General features: G+C 38.5%; 2 long non-coding RNA genes across 4 annotated transcripts in view; one reads left to right on the forward strand and one right to left on the reverse strand.

Annotated features, from left to right (window-relative positions):
* The window catches only part of LOC113460199 (uncharacterized), a 33,022-nt gene extending 17,070 nt beyond the window's left edge, over nt 1-15,952 (forward strand). The window contains exons 3-5 of one of the 3 annotated variants that reach the window (XR_012579428.1): nt 5,248-9,581; nt 12,039-12,116; nt 13,584-15,952. This is a non-coding gene — a long non-coding RNA (uncharacterized LOC113460199). Of the gene's footprint in view, nt 1-5,247; nt 11,374-12,038 lie in introns of those variants that run through there. The other 2 variants (XR_012579426.1, XR_012579425.1) reach the window with 2 other exon arrangements.
* On the reverse strand, nt 3,298-11,519 carry LOC113460198 (uncharacterized). The gene is made up of 3 exons (XR_003381965.2): nt 11,472-11,519; nt 10,420-10,495; nt 3,298-5,004 (listed from the first exon to the last, which is right to left on the reverse strand). It is a non-coding gene; the product is annotated as an uncharacterized LOC113460198 (long non-coding RNA).
* Nucleotides 15,953-23,981: the final 8,029 nt, after the last annotated feature.

The following is a 23,981-nucleotide window of genomic DNA, read 5'->3' on the forward strand; positions in this document are numbered from 1 at the left end:
CTTGAGACAATTTCCTCAACCAATTTCCAACTTTTGTTACAGTCCCTGCAAGTATTTTATTTTTTTAATTAACTGATATTTCTGCTATGGAATTAAAACTCATAGTAAATGTGACACACCTGGGAGAAAATATTTTCAGCATAAAGCTGCCTAAGTTTTCAGTTCATACTGTACTAATTGCTTGTACAAAAACAATGCTTATTTTTCTTGAGAGAGCAAATCATAGTAATGGGAATAATAACAATGGGAATTTCAGGTGAAAAAAAAATTTTAAAAACTGTTTTCAAAAGAGAGTGTTTATATTCTATACTAATTATTTTTCCCCAAAACCCTGCATTTTTTTGTTTTTGCCCTTGAATCAGCAGCAGTGGGACCACCCAAGAAAGAGTTTGAATCAGAGTCACTTCAGTGAGTCAATCAAACTACTGCAAGTCACAGAAGCAGAGGATCCAGCCCAGAGTGCTCAGCTGCTGTAGCAGCTTTCCCAAGGGTATCAAGACCCTGACCCAATCCCAAGACCCTGGGATTATCTGCTGCTCTTTGCTGTGCTGCTGCTCCTGGCTCACTCCCACCAGTGCCTGCAGCTCCAAGAGGAGTCAGTGCTGTTCACATGGGGGACTTTGCCAGAATAAAACTGGCCCTGCCACGATTCTCCTCATTCCCTCAGTGGGAAGAGGACTGGCCCAACTGGTAAGGACCATTCTTAGCATTTAAAATACCTCACTAATTTACAATGCTGCAAGAAACAGCGAAGAGGTATGAAACTCTGAGGATATTAAATCCTTTCGCTAAAATGATAAGAGAACTGTTGTGATATGTAACAGAACAAATGGTGACCCCGACGTGATTTGGGCCCCATGGATTTAAATACTAAACTATAATGATGTTAGAATTCTTGCTATATAAGACAACACTCATGTAGAAAAGAGATTTTCAAGGGATTTTCCTCCAAATATGGCAGAAAGATACAGAAAGGAGGTAAAATTCTAGCCGATATTGTTTAATATGGAGTTAATCCTGCTGCCTGTGAGCTTTGCTTATGGTCTGCCGTGGGTAGGACAGGAAACTGCTGGTTCCCATTTGGTTTTGTATAACACAAATAATGCCATAGATCACCATCAGAACTCCTCTTAGAAATCTCTTTTTCAGGTTGTAGACCACAGGTTAATTATTCATCCCTCATGTGGAAGTCATCCTGTGTTTACCCTACTTTTGTTGCTCTTTTAATGAAAATTTTCCCGTTCTGCTATGAAGTTTGGAAAGAGGGGCCACAACTGCCTGAATTATTCAAAATACTGGTGTTCTCTGGGTATACACAGCAACAGAATGATGTTCTCTGGGTTTTTTTTCCCTCTGTTCTTTTTCTAGCAATATGTATTTTTTGCTTTATTGATTGCCTCCCAGTAGAAGTGAAAGAAATGGGTGTACTTACTCTAAGGCACAGCAAGAGTCAATATAAGTGATGTCTAATTTCTCCAACATCCTTGGAGAAATCTTTCCTTAACATCAAATATGAATAATGTGGTTTTTCTTTTCTTATCCAAGACAGATTTGGGTAGAGTTAACTTACTGTGTTTACTTTGGAATGGGGAGAGTTTTAGAGAGCATTTCAGGAGGTGCTCTTCAGTTTGAGCATAAGCACTAATTGAAAATTATTTTATTTTTTCCTGGAGACTGCTGGTCATTTTTTTCTTGCTTTCAGGGATGGCAGATGAGACATCAGAGAAATGCTGCTGCATTAGGTACTGCATTTCCTGCATTTTGTTCCTCTTGGCACCATCAAAGAGCATATCTCCTTTTTTTTTGCATTTTCAAAGCAAAATTTTGCTAAACAAAGTGTCATGGGGGTATCTCAGCCCAGCCAGTCCTCTCTCACTCATGAACACTGCAGGGCTTTGTTACAGACATCTTTTATGAAAAATCCTTTCCTTAGGATTTTTCCTCCTGAGAAGCTGGGAGGCCTCAGGAGCAAAATGTAAACATTGATTATCTGCTGCTGTGGAATGCAACAGGTGCATCTGTGATTGGCCCATGTTGGATGTTTGTAATTAATGGCCAGTCACAGTGAACTGGCTTGGACAGAGAGCTGAGCCACAAACCTTTGTTATCATTCTTTCTTTTTCTATTCTTAGCTAGCCTTCTGATGAAATCCTTTCTTCTATTCTTTTAGTATAGTTTTAATATAATAAATATTATAAAATAATAAATCAAGCCTTCTGAAACATGGAGTCAGATCCTCATCTCTTCCCTCATCCTAAGACCCCTGTGAACAGGGTCACAGAGCTTTTCACCTCTGTGCTCTGAAGATGACTGGTTTTGTGCCATCCCTGCTCCAAGTGGAAGCTGGAATATCAGCTCATCCACCACTGCTCAATTGATGCACTTACAAGTTCGGGCAGTTTTAGAAAACTGCTGGCAGCAGATGCTTGGCTGGTCTGGAGCATCTTCAGCGATCCTGTGAAACTCTGCACCAGCTGAGGATGTGCTCCTGGTTGTGCAGCTGGGACTAAAACTGCACTGAAAGCAGTTGAACTTTCCCCACTGATCATTTAGAAGGGATCTTGATGCTTTCAGGCTTGTGTTTTTCAGGACTTGTAGTGGTAACATCTGGTTCGTTTAATCAAAACAAATCATCAGATGGAAAACATTGTACCTGACATAAACAAAGACTTGCTTCATGGCTCATACCTCAAAAAAATTGAACCTACAAAATTAGCCATGCTAAAGGGCCTTAAAAATGTATCAACTTTCTCCATGAGCAGTATATCCTTCAAGCCAGTGCATTAACATGGGTTCTATGAACAAAAATCTGTTTTTCTAAGTGACTCGAGCATCTTGCTGCTGTTTTGTATGTAAGACAAAAAGGGGCACAGCAGTTTCTACATAGTCTGTTGTAAGAACATCTTATGAAGTGTCTGTGCCTCTGGTTTTGTCAGATCACATTAATTAGCAGTGAAAATCACCCTCAAAAAGATCTGTGCAAATGCTTTGTTCTGACTACCACATGTACTGGTGGTATTTGTGGGATTCCTCGCTTTAATCTTGGGATTTATAGCCCTTCATGTTTAGGTATTTTTTGCTGAAATTTTCAATGGATGCTTTCCCTGTGAAGAAGTGTCAGAAAACCATGAATGAATCTTTAGGTGGTTACATTACTTTACAACAGCAGTAGGAAGAGTGATACCAATAATTCTAGGCTGAAAATAAAGCCCCAGCTACATGGGACTTTCCACCTTTTCATGGTTACCTTTTGCCACATGGTTGTTACACATACCTGTGACAAATTGCTGGGTCCTGAAGGTTTTCACCAAATACTACTTTTTAAAATTTTATTTTATTTTTAAAATTTATTTCAAAGTAGGTTTCATTATTTTAAATGCATGTGTTTCTCAATGGCTCATTTAGGAAAGAAAGAATGCCACTCAGCTTCACAGAGTACTTAGTGATTATGCACTCTGAATTTACAGTTCATAGCAAATAGATGATCTACTTACAGGAGAAGCATTCTCAAGAGTCCTGTAAGTAATGAAGTCGAGGAACCGTGTGTGCTCATAAATAGAAAAATAGGTAAAATCTGCTGAACAGAAATCATTAACATTTCTGTTCACAAAGATAAACTAGAAGGAAAATCAATAGACAGGACAGTTGTAGTAAAATATTGTTCTAAACTATCTATCAGGTAATAGTTTCCATGGCAGTTTTATGAGCCTCTTCTGGGGAACTTGAAGCTCGGGTGTGTTTTATTTTGTTTTTAAAAAAGCATAAAATCCCATCAAAAAGGAAGGGACAAGACACCATGGGGATGCTTTAGTATCCATCAGAACCACTGGAAAATGAGTAATTTGCATTCAGGGGGTGTGGAGCATCTGTGTTTTATGGCTCAGAGAGAGTTGGAGGATCATGGGCTGGCAGGGGCATGCAGGCTGAAGCTGAGAGCCTCTTAAACAGTGCTAACACTGAAGACATCAAACTGGGAAGTGGAAGGACATGTAATGCACTCCCTTCTAACAATACTTAAGGAATGCAGGAGGTATTCCTTTCCCAGATGCAATTTCTAAATATAAAGATTCAAAGTGTCTTAATATTGAGGTGTACCCTCACAGAGTTAAAGGTGGTTGAATAGGAGCAGATAAATTGTAAGGCTGAAGAACTGCAGGTGTCTTGGTGGAAACCTTATAACTGCAAGTTATGTCTGATTTTATGCCGCTGTACAACTGCTAATTCAAGATCCATTATCCCACCTATGATGCCATAATTACTGCTGGTCTTGAAGCCTGCAGCTCTCTGGTTCCAAATACCCCAAATATCCCTTGGCATGCCTCTGCTGTAGCATTTTCTCTTCCACTGAATCTCTGAAGAGCTGAAAATCTCAAGACACAAAAAATATTAATGAACACAGAAAAAAGGCTTGCAACTCAGTATAAACACTAATACCTCCCTCCTCCCACACACAGTGGCTGAGCTTTGTCAAAGGGTACTGAATAAAATCTGTAACTTGATTTTATTTGGTAACTTGCAGTTCCACTCTCCAAGGGACTTATTTAAACTAACAGGAGGACTAACCTGGCTTCTGGAATTGCCCAATGTAGCTTTCACTGCAGATTGTCCAAAGGGTTTGTCAGCACCATCAGTTTACTAGGATTTTGCCTTTTTCATAAAAGCCTTTTGTCTTGAGACTGTCAGACTGACATCAGTCTACTGGAACAAACAGGTAAAATTAAAACAAGAGAGAAGCTCCTGGCTGCAAAGTTGAAAAGGTTGTTACAAAAGGAAGGCATAAAGTAGGGAAATGAAAAGTGTAAAATGCAGCTGAAAGCAATCTTTTATCCAAAGCACCACAGAAGACTGTGACTGATCTTAGATTCCGTAGCTGAGGGCTGATGCACCAAGCTGGTCAGAGAGCTGCCTTTGGGAGCAGGTGTGTGGAATGACTTTGGGAAGGAAACAGCTCAGTCCTGCTCCTCCTGGGCACTTGGTCTCACACAGGTCTCTGGGAGTCTGTTCCTGTCCAAAAAAGAAAATTGCTTTGTTAATGAACATTTCTACTTGTATTTGCCCCATTTCTTTTCTCTAATCTTCTGATTTATTAAATTCCCCTGTACTAGAGAGACTTATCTAAATATGCATTGCCATTTTAGTCCTCACTTAGCATGTTTCCTTGGGCCCAAAGTATTTTTGTACTCCACACATTTTTGCTGTTTGAATGACCTTATTTTAAATTTATTAGGTTTTCTATTTCTTTCTTAGCTGACAAAGTGTTATGACCCAGCCCTGAAGGCGAAGGTAGCTGAGAACTACAGAGATGAATGACTGGAGTTGCCACAGGGCTATAAATCTCTTGGATAACTGATCTGGGACATGCACAGACTGTGTGAGGTCCTTTCAAAATCAAAACAGCAAAGAGAAAAATCTGGAGAAGACATCATGAAGCAGCAAACCAGAGGGTCTTTTCTGAAATAGGTAAACGAACATATATCTAAACTTTCTGAAGAATCAATGGTTGCTCCAACAGTAAGCAAGGATGAGTCCTTTCCTCACCAGATTTCTGTTTTAAAGGATTGAGAGAAGGCTAACTGTAAGTACCAGACTCTACTGTTTTTTTTTTCTTCTCACTTTACTGTGAAATTATGCTGAAGCTAATTGCCTCTCTGAGGCTAATTGCCTCTGCTGCATGTGGTTAAAAAAGATTCATCTTGGGTTTAGCTCATGCTTTCTATAATTCCTTTAACACAGACTTCTCATCCAATTCTTCAGTGCTCTTTCTCTAGGGAAATAGACAAAAACAACCCCAAAATAATTCGTCTGCAGCCTATTTGAGTTTCTTAGGGTATCAACCAGTCTTTGGAGGTGCTCCTTTGCTACTTTGGAGAGATTAAGAGTAGTGTTCCCAACATGATATATATTGTGCTGTGATCTGTTTCATGTGCCTCAAAAGATACAGCTGGAAAGTAGATGGCTCAGAAAACTCATCTGTGAGGCAAAGATTCAGCTTTTCAGAGTGAAACTCCAGCATCTCAATTCATCAAACACATATTTTGTGTAGGCCACCATCAAATTTTAGATGGTTTGTGGCTGCATTTTGGATCTATTTTGCCATGACCAGTTACATTGGAATTCAGTTAGGATTAGTCACACCACCTCTCCCAGTAGAAAAATAGTCCTACTGAAACCTTTTACCAGCACTCTTCCAGTTCACACGAGCTACCTGACTGCAGAACTGTGACCTGTGTTTCTGTGAGCAATACATTTCTGGTTTGCTTCTGTTAGGCTTTTGATTTTTTTTTGTTTGCAGGCAGATGTTTAAGAGACATCGATGTGACAGCTTCCAAGTGAAAGATATTGTTGTTTTTTTTCCCCCTGTCCCTTGTAAATGCCCTGCTCTCCCTGTTTATTTGAAGGCATGAGGCAAATTTCAAAGGCACAGCCAGCAGGGAAATGCTGCATTTTTCATCTGGGTGGTACATATAGAAAGTGAGACACTGCTGAGTCAGGCACACTTGGCTGTTTGTTGCTGCCTAAAATCATTAGCAATATGAGATTATACAAAGCACCTGCTGAAAGTTCAGAAGAGCTTTTGTGCAACCTTGGAGAATGTTATTAAAGGTAGACTTGTAGTCTGTATCCTACACAAAAATATAAACAGTTTCATTTTCTGAGTGCTTTTATGGCTTGACTAGCGAAGGTGGGAAGGTAGCATGATATTCCATGGCTTGCCATGAGCCTTTCAGATTGCCCAATGTGATCTTTGAAACACATGGCGAAAAGGAGGAGAGGAATCATTCCTGTTGTTGTTACATAGAGAGGCAGAGAGCAGTCACATCCTTTATTGCTTTAAAATCCACTTTGTTCATCTTGGTGGGTGTGGGAGGCAGTGTTCAACCAACACTACAGCTTTGAAGTGCTTTGCTGCCTGGGGTACTCAGATGTGCTATCCTGAGCATCAAGGTCCTCTGTGTAATGCAGGGGGGGAGCTGGGTGCATGAAGAGTCACTGCTTTAAAAGCTTAATTTCACCAGCAAGAAGCGTTGGACTGGAGGATATGGCTGAAGCCCTGCTCCTTTCAGAAGCAAAGTTACCAAGTTTTACTGCAGAAGAGCATCTGTCTCCAGGCTGCTTTACTTCAGGTATGAGAGTAGAGGAAAACACCCAATGAAACACTGATGCAAAAGTAAGAAATGATCATAAAACCTTTTATTCATTTCCCCCAAAGTTAGAGCATTTCCTTCAATTTTGCTCTAGCTGTCCTGTTGCTTGGCAGTGCCAGGTTCATGAGTCACACCAGCCTGAAGGTTTTTCACACTGCTTTAACTTTAAGTAGTTAATAATTTATTGGGCTGGAGTGGAAAAAATTACAACTGCAGTCTAATGACTTGGGGGTCTCTCTGGGAGAAGTATGAAGTGGGTTTCTGCCTGCACTTCGCTATGTACTTAGCATTATGCATTCATTGAAACAAGCTCTTGCTGGGTCAGCTCCTCCCAAGGTGACTACTGAGATCACCAAGATGTGGCTGTGCATGCTTGTGTTTATCCACTCTTTCTCTCCAAACTACACTCCTCATGGAAAGTGGAACAGTTAATAGTGTAAAGCTTATCAAACTGCTACTTTTGAAATTTTACATGATCTGGTACTCTGAGTCTTTCTTTTGGTGGTAGAAGGTACAGGTTCCCACCAAGAGGAAGGATGGAGATTTGCTGTTTGTATCTTGTGAATGAATGGAGGAGACTCTTGTTCCTCAGTTTACTTTGCAACCCAACTGAATATTTGTACTCTGAAAACCTGCATTGTCATGGAGGAAAGGGAAACTGCACCAATCAGCCGTAGTGGTTCATTTGGAAACAGCCCATCTTAAAGCCTAGCCTTAATTTCTGAAGTGCTAATTGGTCTCTCAAATATTATTACTTTTATAACTTAACCACTTTGTGAGTAGCCAAAATAAATGGTGGTGTTTATGATACCTTTTGAAATCATCACATAGTTTATGATAAAATATGAATTCCTTCCTGTTTTCAAATCTGACTCATTCAAGAGAAATTCAGATCTTTTGTGCCGTGAAATTGTAAAACCTTTCGACTACTATGTCCAAAATGAAGTAGGAAAAAAAATATTTAAAATTACTTCCTTTTGTACTTTAGGAGTGTTGTTTTAAGTCTTGCTTTTCTGTGAAATGGCAGCCCCGAGCAGAAGGCTGTGCATTCACTTGCTGTTGGCATGTTTCAGCTGCGTCCTTCCAGCTCCTGCAGTTGCCAAAAACAATCAAAATGCCATGGATGCAGTCCCAGGAGGGTTCTTCAGAGGAGAGGGACTTCCTGTGGCGAAGAATCAAGGCTTTTATCCTGCTGTCTGCTCTTGCTGTGGGAGGTGTTTGGGGAAGGAAAGGTCTGCAGCCCAAGCGCGTGCCAGCCCTGCCAGTCCCGCTGCTGGAGCAGGCTGGCGGAGCGGCGAGCGCTCAGGTGTGAGCTGGAGCAGCTCCTCAGTGCCTCCTGCTTTGTGCCAGGCCTTGGGACAGTTCCCAGCCTTTCCCAGAAGGCAAACAGGCTGAATTCCCTCGAGTTTGGCACGGCATCATGACGGCTGCGTTTGAGAGCGCTTTCAGTGCTCAATAGCAATTTTCCGGTGCTGTGAACCTGACACTGCCTTACCTTGCACATTCCATTGTCCTGGCTCCTGCTGAAGTGCCCTGTCACTCCTGGAAGAGACTGTGCATGCATTTGTAGTCACTGTGTGTGTCAAACACTTTTGAAAGACTTTCAGTCTTTGTGTATTCCAGTCTGAATCAGATTTTGGATGGTCAGGAGTGTAATGTAAGCAAGCATTTGTAACTAGGAATGATGGAGGTGCTAAACAGAGAAAATGGGAAAAAATTACCATGCCTAGAAAAACAAGGTAAGAGTATCATGAGACAAGCCTGGAAGAGAAAACAGCTAAGGATAAGGCCAAAGAAAACCCAAAATAACACAATACCACCACCAAGAAAACAAGCAAACAAAAATCAAACCCTGAAAACCCAAAGTCTAGGAGAAAAGGAATACATGGCAAGCTAAAGTGATTTTATTTTTTTTCCCTTTGTACCTAGAGAGTGCTTTTTCAGTGCTCACTAAAGAAGTTGGTACAGGCTCATTGTGCAGTCTTTGAGCTCCTTCTGGAACACAGGGCTTCAGTTCAAGTCAGTCACTCATGTCAAATATATCACTTAAATTTGGAAGTTAGCATATCACTGCTAAAATCAGGGAATGTGTTTTAAAGAGGTTTTTGGCTTAATTAGAGATTAGAAAGTTCCTCCTAAATGTTTTCTTTTGTATAGACACATAAGAATCTTCTGTTTTAGCACATTATTTAACCAATAAATTATTGTCTGTGGGATTGTACAATTGAGAAGATATTCCAGGAACTGGCACAGCATGTCTGATGGAAATAGTCATATTTCAATATCCTGACTTTGTGTCTGAGAGAATTTACTTTCTTCTGCCTCTCTTCTAGTTAAAATTTATCCTTTTCCTTCTAGATCCAATGAGGAAATGTCTGACAAAAGTCTGCTAATCTCCTTTCCAAACATTGCATCATGTCACATTCTTTGTATAAGGTATCTTCTTAAAACTTTGAAGTATCCAAGAACTATTCCTTTCTCATTTTGCATATGGGCAATTGAAGCAGAAGTAAGAACTACAATCTAGTGTCTACAGAGAGCTAGGTTCCCAGCTTGAAAGCCACCCAGTCAATCTTTTTTTTCAAGAAATGGAGAAGAGAGATACTTCAAATTACCTTAGCATGCTGATGTCACCTTGCCAGTAAAAGCTTTTTTCCCTATAAGGTAGTTTTAGAGATAAAAAGTACAAAAAATTGGAGGCAGGGGGAAGCACAGACTAGCCAAAGTTCTTTTAAATATAATAGAATTCTAGCTGGACTGGTCTTAAATTCATTGTTCACTGAAAAGAAATGTGCTTATCAGATTGTTAAGTCAGGTTTTTTTGGTCATTCTCATTTATATGGAATTATCCAGGGTACAGACAAATAGATATTAATGGGCTGTGAGGGTCACTGTTATTCTGCTCTGAATGCCAAGTTGTGCTGGATCCTTTTCATTTCTCCTGCACTTACACAGCTGTGAGTTATCTAGATTTCTATTTTCTACTGTCTTTTTCCAGCTGATCCTTTTTAACATACAGTTGTTTGTTTGCTTTCAAGTGCAGAATAAATGTCAATTAGTTTCTTGTCTGTTTTGTGACTGACCCTTGAATCTCTGGGGGGTAAAATCCAGGTAGCTCTGCTGGTTGTGCTCATCTGAAAATGGAGATTCTGCCTTATATTATTTAGCTGTTTTACACTGGCCAACTTTGAATCCAGTGAAAGGGTCTGCATGAGAACAGAGCCCAGTGAGTACAGCAGAACAGGGAGGGATTAAGCACATTTGTCACCATTACCTTTGTAGTCTCTCCCAGTAAACAGAGAATTCCTTTCAGTCACGTTCCTGCTGGTTTCCCGGTGTCCACTTTCATTCTGAGATGAAAAGAATCCAATTTGATTTTCTCTCTCAGATCTACATATTGTCACTGCTCTGCCCTTATTGTACTTTTTACCAGCTCATTCTTGCTAATATGCTCGTACAAAATTTCTCATAAATGTTTAATTCCTAACAATAGAGTACCGGAATAATTTCCATGGTACAGAAATGTTCTGCTGACCAACTTACCGGAGTAAAAATGCTAATATGACCCTTGGGTCAGTCACACAGCCGTCTTTAATGTAAATTTAATACAGTGATTCCCCGGGAGATGGAAGATGGCGGGCTTAGCAGAGCTGCACTGAATCAAAGTATCAGTATTTAGCAGCCTCTGGTTACCAGGCTACTGCTCACCTCTGCGACCAGGGGAAGATCATCACAGAAATGCATTTTAAACCTACCCATCAAATGTGCAATTGGATATGTTGTATGAAGAAATCTTTTTGCAGATTTGATGAGGGGTTTAAAAATAATAAAGGACAGGGTAGGAGGAGGCAGGGGCAAAGACAGAAGATACTGGGTTCCAGTGTCCCACTCTCTTCTCCAATTGTTTCTGTGTAAAAAGAACCACAAAAAAACCCCAATCTATACACTTGATATCAAATAAAACATCATATTTTTCATAAGCTGAATAGATGCCTTGGAAAGCAGCCAACGAGGGAATTTTCCACTTGTGCTGCCTTTGCAGGCTCTTTCAAACCTACTGTTAAGCAGCAGGGGCACATACGCACTTCACTCCCTTTTCTATTATGCAGCTATGACACATTAAGCTCCTTGGAATGGTATTCATATTTTATCAGCTCTCCTAACGTCAGTTCTTTATTTATAACTTGCTCTTTTTTCCCTTTTTTTTTCTTCTTTTTTTCCTGTTCCTTTCCAGCCTGTATATCTAGACTTAGTAAAGAAAGAGACCAAAGCAGTTGAAGGAAAAAAAAAAACCCACCCCAAACCCCTCTGTGAATTTAATCATACCTTTGAGGTGAAATGTGTGTTTTCAGTCAGTGTTTAAGAACTCAGCTGATCATTATTTTCTCTTTTCACACACAGCTTGCCATGGCACCCTCTACAGGTCATATCTGATTTGCTTACATTTAATATAGCACTTTTATTTGAAGAATAGCAGATTTTATTCCCTAAAATATCATATTAAATCTGTACCTGCAATCTGCCAAACTGCTGAGGTTTCTGCACAGGAAAGCACTGAGGGTCTGGGCAGACTTGTGCTGATTTGTAAATCAGGCTTGACAAAGGCTTTAGCAAACAATGCTTATATATTGGCAGTCTTGTTTTTATAAGCTCATGTTTTGTGCTACTGAGAAAAGACCCTGATTAATTTATATGTAGATTGCTATCTCATCCTGTTAAAAGTAAGCTGTAATACCAACAGGAGCTGAATTTGCTACCATGACTCTAATAACCTGACCAACTAGTCAAATTTAAAGACCCTGCAAGAACATTTTGTGTAGGTGGAGGAACTGGCAACACTTCTGGTACAATTTCAGCATGTTTGTTTTTTAAATAAGCCCTGATTTTTTTCAGAATACAACAGAAACAGCCATCAGATATTTTTCCTATTCTGAAACACTGGTTTTGCTACTCCAGGAAGACCTGTCCTCAGTAAGCCTTTATCTCTCTCTTTCTCTATTTTTTGCTCCTGCCTCTTACTTCCATCAAATATTTTGGCATTTCTTAACCCACGCTTCTACAAGTAAGAAAGCTTTTCTCCCTGGCCCCCACAGGCCAGCCCTGCCTTGACCTGAGCTGTGGCCAGTGAGCCCCAGCCAGAAGTGGTTTTTGGATGCTGGACAAGTGTAAACAGCTCCCAGCACAAGTGCCTTGTGTGTGAATGCAGCCAAAGCATTAACAGCAAGGGGTAGATGAAATAATGTCTGCACACACCCATGGATACCAGCAGAGGATTGGGGTTTTATTGGCAAGGCCATGTCATGGGAAAGGTAGGCAGTGGAGGGAATTGAAAATGCTTTCTTTGCTTTGTGAGCAGGATGTTGATGTTTGCATTATTTGGAAATCTTGGATGTCAGGAGAAAAGGCAGCATCTCAAAGCTGGGAAAAGACACAGAACAGAAAGAGGGATGCTAAAAATTTCAACCCTTCCTATTTGGAGGACACTGCCAAAGGAAAAGTTGTGGAATGCTGGTTAGCTCTGAGTGGATGAAGCATGAATTGTGTTACATCAGTGTCCAGGGGCCAGACAGCACACTTGTCTTTCCACCCCTCTCTGTGGGGCAGAGCTGCTGTTCTTGGGGAAGAAAACTGGAGTGAACTGTGATGGCAGCACAGCAGGGCCCTTCTTATGTATTCCCTCAATTTAGCACAGGCATAAACCTAAGGGCTGTGACTCACTGTCTGATGCTTTCTTGAAAAAAGAAAAAAAAAATAGAGATAAAATGAACAAGGTGAAAAATCCTTTGCCTACTGTAAAGATAATCTAAAAAACCATTATTTTAGTAGGACTTTTGTTTCACTTTCCTTCTTTGATACAATGTAATCCATCAAAGATTTCAAGAAGTTTTGAATAGGAAAAATAGAAACATGTTTTAATCTGGTGAATCTGTAGAGAGTCACTGGCTGTAGAATAGCATTGCGGCATGCAAGTGTAGTGCAAAAATATACAACTTTAATTCCATGGTCAAAAAAATAATGCTCTTCCAGTATAGTCTATCAAAAATATTTCTTTGAGATCTCTGCTCTGAATGAGATCCCTCAGGGCTGGGCATTTCTCAAAGCCTTTTGCATCTGCCAAATGTACTGCTAACATTTTCTCACAAAAATGTTGGTGCAAGAACAAGGAGAATTAAAACCTCAAGCTTAGAGAAATGAAAGGAAACCTGGCTTCACTTCAAGGCAGAGTTTTGATCTCGGGTATCATTTTTGATCTAATGTATCATTAGATCTGTTGATTTAGTTAAAACTTACTAGTATATTTCTCAGCTTTCAATTCAGTATTCTTGAACTCTGAAGTTTAGGAAAGAGTTGTGAGAAGGGAATTTGAAGGATATTAACTCATTTAGGTGTAAAGGTTCATAACCTCCTACAGTAATCCTTTCTTTTTATCCTTGCCAGACAGTTTCAGCTGTACACAGCAAGCAAAACTGAATTTGACTCAGAACTGAGGAGGATACCACATTCTTGGTGAGATTATGATAATCCACTGGGAATAGACATTGTAGCAAAATTTCAAAGGAAGAACGCCATAGCCAATGTAAATCCATGGATATTCTTCTGAAATCTGTTGAATTTCTCCCATTTTTCACTGATGTAGCTGGGAACAGAACTTGGCATTTTCCTGGTTTTGCTAGGAAATATAAAATGTCAAGTAGCAATGCAAAAAAATGTCTGCGTCTGTAGAACTTTGGTTTTTTTGCCGACAACTTTGTTTCTTTTCAGTGAATTTTGGTAAGGTTTTAGCCAGAGTTGTTAAAGTAGTCTGCAGAAATAGAGAAGGAAATATGGATCTGAGCTATTGGCTTCTTTAATGTGGGATCAAGCTTCTTTAAAGTCACTCTAATTTGGATGTTGAGATCACAACGCTTATTTGAAGATAATGAGAGTTGTAAATTTGGTAAAAATGCTTTAATTCAAGGATATCTTTTTGTAAAATAAAATGATCTTTCAGACATAAGCATCTTGATCAACCACTTTGCTTCTGCATTTTAAGCATAGAATGAGCCATAAAGAGCTTTGATTTTGGGGCCAGCTAAAGCAATCATTGTGTGTAATTGCCCCTGTTTTACATGTGCATTCTGATTAGCATGTCTGAAATGTCTGAGCTGAAGTGACCTGGAGTAAGCCTAGTTGTGAGTTTAAGAAATTGATGGATAAAATTGCATGATAAAAAAAGCTAATTCTTGAATGCAAATACTTGATTTTTTTAAACTATTTTTATGTGTAAGAAATACAACTTATACTTTTAGCTTGAAGTCTTCTCTGGGAAGTGGAAGCAGAATCCATGAAGTATTTCTGTAAGTTTAAAACGAGATTTAAATAATTTTAAAAGGTTTACAGATTTGAAAGCTATGTTATGTAGGACAATTATAGAGCTCATTAATACAGATGGAATTGGTTTCAAGCTGCAAGACTGAAGCCTGAGGCTTTGTTTCAAATTACCTTAAATGTGGGTTTAAGCTGACAGCAAAAAATGTGCCTAACTTTCTTTGGCAAGGAGGGAGCAAGCAGTCATGTTGCAGAAAGCAACTGTGCATAAAACATAGCAGGAATTTTGTTTTGGTGTCTGAATTATGCTACACTGATCTAAATGCTTCCCCCCTGTAATGGAAACAGTGCCTTGTGCAAGCCTATCATTTCCCACAGGCAGTAATTATAACTGAGAGCAAAAAAAGTTGATAAAAAACACCAAACCAGCAGTATCTTTCTGATTTACTTATTGTTTATTTTCTTTTGCTTCTCCTCTTAACCACCTGGTTGGTGGACAGCTTGTAGAAGGGAACACTAAGAGTTAAAAAAAATAAAAATAAGAAGATTGGTGGTGTCAGCTGGTTTGTGCTTTAATGAGAATTTTTTAAAAATCAGAATCCCAGTGTATGGCAAACATGTAAACCAAAAGAAGGGAGGAGAGCAAGAAAATAACTTAAGTGGGACTCTGTGCTGCTATGGCAAGACTGGGTCATGGGAATCATCCTATTTAAATCAAGATTGGCAATGTCTGTGCTGCCCTGCAGAAACAATCATATTGGGAACACAAAACTGATCCCTGAACAGAGAGACCAAGAAAGGAAGCAGAGGGACAATAAGGACAGGAAGCTTGGAAATGAACAAACTTTGAAGGGTGTATCTTTGAGGAGACAGAAACCAACAGGGTTGAAACCCAACAGAGAGTTCAAGAAAGGTGAACACTGAAGCAGGAAGCTGGGGAGTATTTTAATGGAAAAAGTGAACAAATTTCATTAATTTCATTCTGAATGAACATTCACTTTAAAGAAATCTGTTGAGAAACAGCAGTCATTTTTAGCAGGTTCAGGCAGAGGTTTTGGAGGTCTAGCTGAGGCATTAAAGTGTTCCAATAGTAGAAATAGTGAAAGACTGAACACTCACCTCTGAAAAGCAGTACATAAATCCTTCTTGGTGGCTAACTGGCGTAGCACAAAACAGAAAATCTCTAATTTAATTTTCTCTATAACATAGATGGTCTGACATTGTCTTCAATTATGTGTGTTCAAGACCAATAAGAGCACTTGCTTTGCTACTCTTATACCCTTTGATTTAATAAAATGCCTTATATGTGTTTACCTACCAAGCTAAGCCTTTAAAATGAAATCAACTTCTTATATGAGATGAAATCATATCTAATTAGTAATTGAGGTTAGTTTAGTATCACAACAGCTTCAAGTTGGGCCAAGAATGTGTCAGTATGATTCAGTACACATTTTCCATAGCAAGAAAGAAAAAATTGACCTTTTATTTGCCTGGGAACAAAAGCCTTTTTTTTTTTTTTGCCTGATGGTACCATTAGGAAATTGTTTGAGGTAACTTATGGTGTTGTTCTGTATAATCCAAATGTTTAAAAAAATGTACCAATAGTTTTATATGGTTAAGACAAGTAGTTAAACTTTAACCAAGATATTATTTTATAAAATATGTGTTCATTTAATTTTGTTCTCAGTTTTGATCTAAAAGCATGTTGGGTTTTCCAACTGCAGACTTGCCACACTTTTGTACCTCAGTTTTAAAAATGTAGTGGTTGGAATAAAGTTTTGAGAGTTAGTTATACTCTAAATGCTGGATGGTAAGTGTATGTTATTGTTCTGGGATAATCTAAACCAGTTAACAAAATAAGGATATTTATTAGGGAGTCTGTGATCATAAACCAGGAAACACATCATATACTTTGGAGAAAAGCATTTTTCAAGCAGGTAAAAATCTCTTTGAAGATTTTTGCCACCTTTTTTTTAATTAACTTTATGATAGTCTTTACCTTGAAACCTGTTCAGATATTCTTATTGCAGATATTTTTCTCATGAGACAATGAGCAAAGCTGAATGACCTTCTAGAAAATAAGACCTTTTAGGTCACTGCAGTGGTTGCCATGAACAGTATAAAAACCACATTTTCTGAGATTTTGACTGCCTTCTTTTTATGATACACTTCACAAAGGAATTATTATTATTATTATTATTATTATTATTATTATTATTATTATTATTATTATTATTAATTTTATTTTTATTTTTATTATTTTGAGTATTGCTTTCTCATCTGCTGAGAACTATTGCAGGTTCTGTACAAGGACTTAAGAAGTTTTTATTAGAATGGGAGACTTTCACACCTCCAGGATGGATGGTGCACCTTCATTGTCATCAGGTTGTAGTACCACCACATTTTCCTCTCTGTAGCTGCCACTAAATGATCTCCCAAGTTGCAGTGGTAATCCTATTTATTGATTATTGTGGAGAAACTGGCTGAATATAATTCCTTTTCTGGTTGAATATAATTCATTCTACTTCTAAGATGGAGGGTCAAGTTCATTTCCTTTTTTTGAGGTACTCAGAATCTCTGTATTGATGGTGCTTTTCAATTATGGATCAGCAGGAATTTAATTAGAATCCTCAAGGCTTTCTGTAGGTCACTAGAGGAAATTTGGAATAAGATATTGGAAACTGCTCTGGGTGGAGAAATCTGAACTTTCCTTAACACCTTCAGAGTAACATTGGTCTCCACTTTTTTCATTCTGACATCTAGCAAGCTTCTAGGAATTCAGTCTACAGCACATTTTAGACTTGAAGAAGCTGGTTTGGAACTTGCACTGCAGAAATTACAGCTCTTGGTAAATATTAGCAACATTATAACATTTAAACAAGGAGTGATTCCCATTCACTGAAGAATGAGAAGAGCCTCTACAGCTTTTTGATATGACACCTTCTTTGTGACCATGAAGCTGCAGCTTGCACTTGAGTTAATTTTAAAATAGAGAGGATTGATACATCAATCTTTCCATCTTTTATACTTTTTTTACACTATAATCTGCATTAATTTCCAGAACATTTTGCTGTGGCTGAATCCTAATTCTTCATCTTCTTCCAAGACCTACCATCTGCTTCAGAATGCATATCAAAGCATGGAATATCTTGGATATAAAATTATGTCATTTTGAGGACTTGCTGAGACATTCTTTGAAGAATTTATTTTACTCTTTCATTAAAAAAGAAAAAAAATTCCTGCATTATGTCCTTATAGAAATGCACCCAGCCCTACTGCACCCAGATATAAAGGAATGAGCTCAGTAGTAATGGATATTTAAAGGTTCATTTTTTCAAAGGAAAATTCCTGGTGGGCTTCAGCAAACTTAATCTCTTTAATCATATGGCTATCAATAGTCCTCAACTGCTCAGAGATTCTGAAAACTGGTCTTTATTGTCGTTTTTGGCTGTGGTGTTTTCAGCAGAGGCATAACCACATGTGATAGAAAGCGGCATCCTGAAAATAAAAGGAAGGGTGAAAGAAGCCTGCTGTTAATAACTACTATGTAAACTGAATTATGACTTTTAAAACCAGCTATTTTCTGTGTAAGCCATCTTTCCTTGAAAATTATAGTGGAACATGTCAATTTGTTTCATGGTGATTCAGTAACAGAGCTCATCAAACGATGTGTGCTGGAGACAGAGGGAAATAGAGAAAAGTGTTGCTGATAATGATAAAATGAGCCACAGTAAAAGAAAAGCTGGCCTGTCTGCTTTCCACTGAAGTTGAGTGATCTGAAAGTAGGAACCAAGAAAAAGAAAAAGAAAAAAGTGAGATTCATTAAGAGCATTTGTCCTAACCGTGGTATGGTGCACAGAAATGCAACCACAGGAAAAGATCTGTGAGAACAACATGAGAGACAAGACACTGAGAAGGAATGAACATAAAGATTGCTTGGGATTAATGCAAGGGAGAGCAGAAATTTACTAAGGAAAAAAAGTATGAAGCAAGATCCCAAGTGTTGCTTTTACTGGGTGTCTTTTTGGTGAACCTCTGTGTCTTCCAGTGGAGGGAATGATACAAATTCTGGTGCAGTGAAAGAGTTTGCTCTGCAAAGACGGCTTCTTCTAATACTGATGTGAAAAAACATTTCCCACATTAAGGGAAGAGTGGAGGAAATAGAACATAAGGAGTTTACTATTTTTGTGTCTGTCTATCTATATTTGTTCCATTCATATATATGCATGAAAGTGGAGTGCAAAGATGTAATGTGTGATTATTCCAGATGAAGCTTAAAACAAATATAGACTTTCCAAGATCTATGGTAATCTACATTTTGAAAGTGCATGGAAACCTTTCAGAAGAAATTGATCTATTTCTCCTGTCACTGTATTTGACTGAAATATAATTGGAATGTAGTGTTCTAAGAAAAGAAATGAACATGGACAAGGGAGATGCTGCAAGAGCCAAAAATGTAGCAGAAAATCAGCATCTGAATCTGTGCAGAATAGCAGGGTTGGTACAAATGGCTAAAGAAAGAGTCAAAGGAATCCTGTCCCTCTAGGAAAATAAGTCAAGTCCTATAAAGAGATGTTTATTTAGGTATTAGCAGCTCTTAAGAAGGATTATAAGACAGGTTTTACTGCAGTTTTCTTGGGTTAAGGGGCAGGAGAATGGAGAAATTACTGGGGAGCTGTGTGCATATGAAAAGAAAAAAGGGGTCAATTTTCTACCCAGCTCTAAGGAAGGGTTAGAAGCAATTTTGACTTCAGGAGAAAAAGTCATTGGTCATGCTGGACAATACTTTATAAAAGAAATTTCTGCTAGCATCACATATAGCCACTGGTTTTGCAAAAGATTTGAATCAACTGGTCACAATATTCTTGGAGGTTTCTTGTGGAGGTGTTGTGACTTGTCTTTTTATTTAAGACAAGGTCTGTGAATCCTGGTTTTATTTTCTTTCTCTCCTGTCAAAAATACAAATCTTTTGCTTTTGTACCTGTGCACAATGCTTGAGATAAGTGAGGTTGTCTCCAGAGTGCCACTGGATCCCAGGAGAGGTGATGTGTCCTTGGCCTGCATATTTAAGAGCCATTTCTGCTGAAATACCAAATGTCAGATTTTCTGATTTTTTGGCGGCCTCGGAGTCAACTGTGTGTATTTCTCATGCCTGAGCAGAAATCCCCTAGATAACAAAGTATTCTGCAGGGTAAGCAGAGGCCTCAGCAGCTGCACAAAGGGGCTGAAACCCATGCTCTTATGGGGCACTGTAAAACAGTACTCAGCCAGTAGCAGTATTCTGATTTAATTGCTCTTATTTACAGATCAGAGAGTACCACAGCATGCAAATTAGGGCACTTTTGGCTCCCTGCTGGTGATTGTGCTCATTCCTTGCAAATGCTTTCCAGAGAACATTCTCTCCATTCCTACATATTTAGCTCTACATTTCTACATTTTAATTTACATTTTCAGGAAGGAAAATTAAATCTTGAAAACAGAAAATAAAGCATTGCAAACACTCTGGAAAGGAGATAGGACAAAATAAAATGCAATTGAAAAAAAAATCAGAAAATTTGGAAAAGGAGTGACAGCAAGCAAATGGACAGGGATGAAATGAGTTGCAGTGAAAAGGACAAAATCTTGCCTAAATTAACCTCACTGAAGTTGCAATATCCGATGAAAATATCAAAAAAGAAGACAGAAAATGCTGTAGAAGAATTGAATGAAATGACCTGCCTAATTAAAATAGAAAAAAAAATCTTCACTGAAGGGAAAGTAATCAAAAGGCATAGGATGGGATGAAGTGCAGGGATATGGACCAAAACTTATTCTATAAAAACAATATAATAATTCTCACTTCTGAGTGATGACAGGAAGGGGATGGTTACTGGCACAATGCCATCCTCAGATCTTGCCTAACCAGATCTATGCCAGACTGCATTTAGCTCACCTTCTTTCTCAAGGAGAAAATAATAGCAAGCTATTACAGCCAGGCTTCCCAGTTGCTTTCTGAGTTTTTAGGACTGCGTTTTCAACTGGAAAACATAGCAGTTAAACATCTGTCATTTTCAGGGATTATTCTTGATTAACAGAGCTGGCCATTAAGTATTTTCAGAGGGCATTACTATCTGTTCTCATCAGAATGAAGAAGGTAGATTTTTGTAAGGGAAAAAGAGAAAATAATAATCTGTATGATGTCCACCAGGGTAGGTGCTTCCAGATATTTTTGGGTTAAGACTTGTAAGATAAAGCAGTGGTGGTAGCACTTGAGCAATGTTTTTCCAGAATGAAATTCCAAGGTGAATTAAAAAACAATTTGTGATTTGAGTAAGTAGAGAAGCTTTTAAAAATACCTGGTGTTGCCCTGATCTTTGATTGGTATCCTTCCCAATCTGTGCCTTGAGGCTATATTAAATTTGTTACAAAGGTGGTACAGGGACTGTTGTCCACCTTACTGGGAATGTGCTAAGTTGATTTGTCTTGGAAACAAAATGCTTCTTCAGAAGTGGTTGTTGCCTAAAATTTCTCTTGTTCTGGTCAGAATAGCTTCCCAAATGCAAAGATAGTTAAAAAATCCAAACCCACAAAAAAAAAACCCTCAAAAAAACATGGACAAAACCATCTCTGTAATCTGTCTGACCTTATCAGTGTAAACTCTGTTGACAGGTCTGATCCATGGGTACATGCAGTTTTCCCAGCAGGCATCAGCTCTTCTTAGGTCAGCCTCTGTCTTTGTGAACAGCATGTTTGAGCTGCAAGGATGTCTCCCCATAATGGAGAAAGTGTTCTCAAAGCCCCAGTCTTACCTTCTTCTAATTACAGCAAATGTAATTTTAAATTTGCATCTGTTTAAGAATAACAAAATAGCAAATGTTTTGGGGGCAAAAATGATGTACTTTTATGTGAATCTTTTGGGTCTGCTTCATAATGTATTTCTCTTGCCTACAAGATGGAAGAGAAATGCTAATGTATTCTGTGTACTGTTATTTTGAACCTGCTGTTATAAATTTATATGAATATTGATGCCGCATGAATTTGTACTGGGACATAACAAGAAACTTTCCATAAATTAAATGAATACCATAGGCAGGAACAAGGAAAATCTTTACCTGAAAAGATACACACTGCAGACAGGGCTGTTAATTCAAATGCTGAAGAGAAACATAGGCAGCCTGCCCATCCCAAGTGTTCATGAGTTACCACCTCCACATTAATGGCTGTGCCTCGTGTGTATTCATGCTGAAATTGATACCAGGTAGCCAGGTGACTGCAGAATATTTCTCTTTGGCAGCAAGAATAAAGAAACAATTAAATTAATCCAGATGGACCCTCCTCCCTCCTCAACATAAGCCATATCATCAGAGTAAAAGGCTCAATTAATTAGTTCCATGACTTCTCAATACATCATGCTCATGCCATCATCTCACAAGCAGAGAACAGCACCTGCAGCACTGTCAGATTATAGACAGAGATGGTTTTTCTGATAGGAAAAACTGTGTGCCTCTATCTTTCCAGTATTCCTACTCTTTTTTTTTTTATGGTGAAATGAGGCATAAAGTTACTGGAGTGACTTTCTCAGGATTACCCAGGAAACAACCAGCATAGCAAAGACACTGCATCATCTAACCTACAGGTGATTATCTAATTGAACTGGCAAAACATACTCCCAATCTGTAAGAAGGGTCATTTTGATATCTACAAAATAACTTTTCAAAGACAAATAAAATGATGGCACTCTTATTCAGCTGTTTGACAGAAAGTGATAGCAAGTCAGCATGAAAGTGAAATGTCTAACCAGAGCAGATGCCCTGGTCTGATGCTTCTCTATCAACTCATCACTTCCTCTGGGACTAAGCATTTCTTTTATTTGATGGGATTTGAAGCAGTCTGAATTGCCATGCAATTCTTTATGCAAATTCTTAGGCATGGACTTTTTTTTTGCAAACTGATGCTGTCTAGTTTTTATGTGAAGCATTTCGACCCAGTCATTACCCATAAAAGCATTCAGTCACTTTCTAGAACTAGTCTGGCATTCCAACGCACCATTTATACTCAGTTTACATATTTCCAGATATTTTTATTGCTATTAATCAGTTCAAAGGTGCTTTGATCCAAGAAAGCTGCAAGCACCTACCTACAAATGAAGTGATCTGCATGCCTTACCATTCAAAAGCTGTAAGATTTTCCTGCCTGTAAGAGTCAGGAGCAACAAAAGATCAGTGAGTTATAACAATCCAGAACCTCTGAAATCTCCTTTTCTTGTTACCTGAATCAAACTGAACTTTTTAAAACCATTGTTAGCAGACACTTAAAAATTAAATTGAGTGTATGATGACAGAGAGGGAGAAAGTATAAAAGCTTTCGCTACATGCTCTTTTTTATTTTGTCTTCCTCTGAACATAAACTGAAGCAAGATGCTTTCCCAAGGCTATAATAAACCAAATTAGTCTCTAATACAATAGGATTGGTCAACATTAAAAATAAGGATATTTCCCTTTTCTTTTAACATCATGCTGTTAATTTGTATTTTCTTAAGAGTGTTTTTTAATCTCTTTCTTCAGTGTGGTATTTTTACTTGGAGCTTGAGATTTAATAAGTAATTCTAACACCGAGTTGAAGAAGAAACCTGGTGTTATGATGGATAGATTCATAGAGGGGAAGGTTTAGTGGGTATCTTTTGGTTCCTTGGTTGGTTTTGGACTGTATTTTTTTATGGGGACCAACCTATGAAGGATATCTCAAAAATATTCACAGCCTCTTAGTAAGGCCTGTAATAATGTTTCAGATTTTGGTGTGTCAAATAAATGCACTAATGTTGGAGCAGTGTCAAGAAATTGCACCAACCACTGTTCTTGTAGCATCTATAAATAGCAGGAAGGGCTATGTCCTAAGGAGAGCCAACTTTTGTCTTTACTAGCCAAGCATCCACTGCCATGCTGAAAAAATTATTTGTTGTGTTCCAGTACCAAGCAAAGGCAAAACTTTCAGCAGTCAGGAAAAGACTACGCCTCTGTTTTGTGGAATGTCAGACCAGACTGATGACCTCTTCTGGTTTAAATATGTGTGACTTTGATCTGTGCCTTAACCTTGCAACTTTTATTTCAAAAGCCTGATTTGAGTCCAGAGATGTGTCCTAGTCTAGGCCTGTTTGCCTGAGGATGTTTTGTCTCTAGATACTTTTTGTCTCTAGATACTTCTGTTTGTTTCTCGGGGGAAGTGGATTTTGGAGATGTTGGATGTGGGTCACACTGCTGGATATATTTCACAAAAGCATAGTTTCTGGAAGATCAGTCAGTAATCTGCTTCAAAATATTGTATCCTCTTGCCTGGTTCCCACGAAGCTCAAATCTCCCACTCTTCTGCTCGCCACACTCTGCTTAAATGAGGAGATGCTGTGTTTGGTTTGGCTTTCTGATCACTGCACATGTGTGACTTTAAAGCAATTATTTTCAGTTAGATCACTCCTTAGTTCTGCAGGGCTGCTGATGTTTTATAGTATTGTGATTCCTCAGAATTCTGGGTTGTGGTTGTCACCAACATCTCCAT

The sequence above is a fragment of the Zonotrichia albicollis genome, chromosome 3, assembly GCF_047830755.1.
Source record: "Zonotrichia albicollis isolate bZonAlb1 chromosome 3, bZonAlb1.hap1, whole genome shotgun sequence".
Taxonomy (NCBI): Eukaryota; Metazoa; Chordata; class Aves; order Passeriformes; family Passerellidae; genus Zonotrichia; species Zonotrichia albicollis.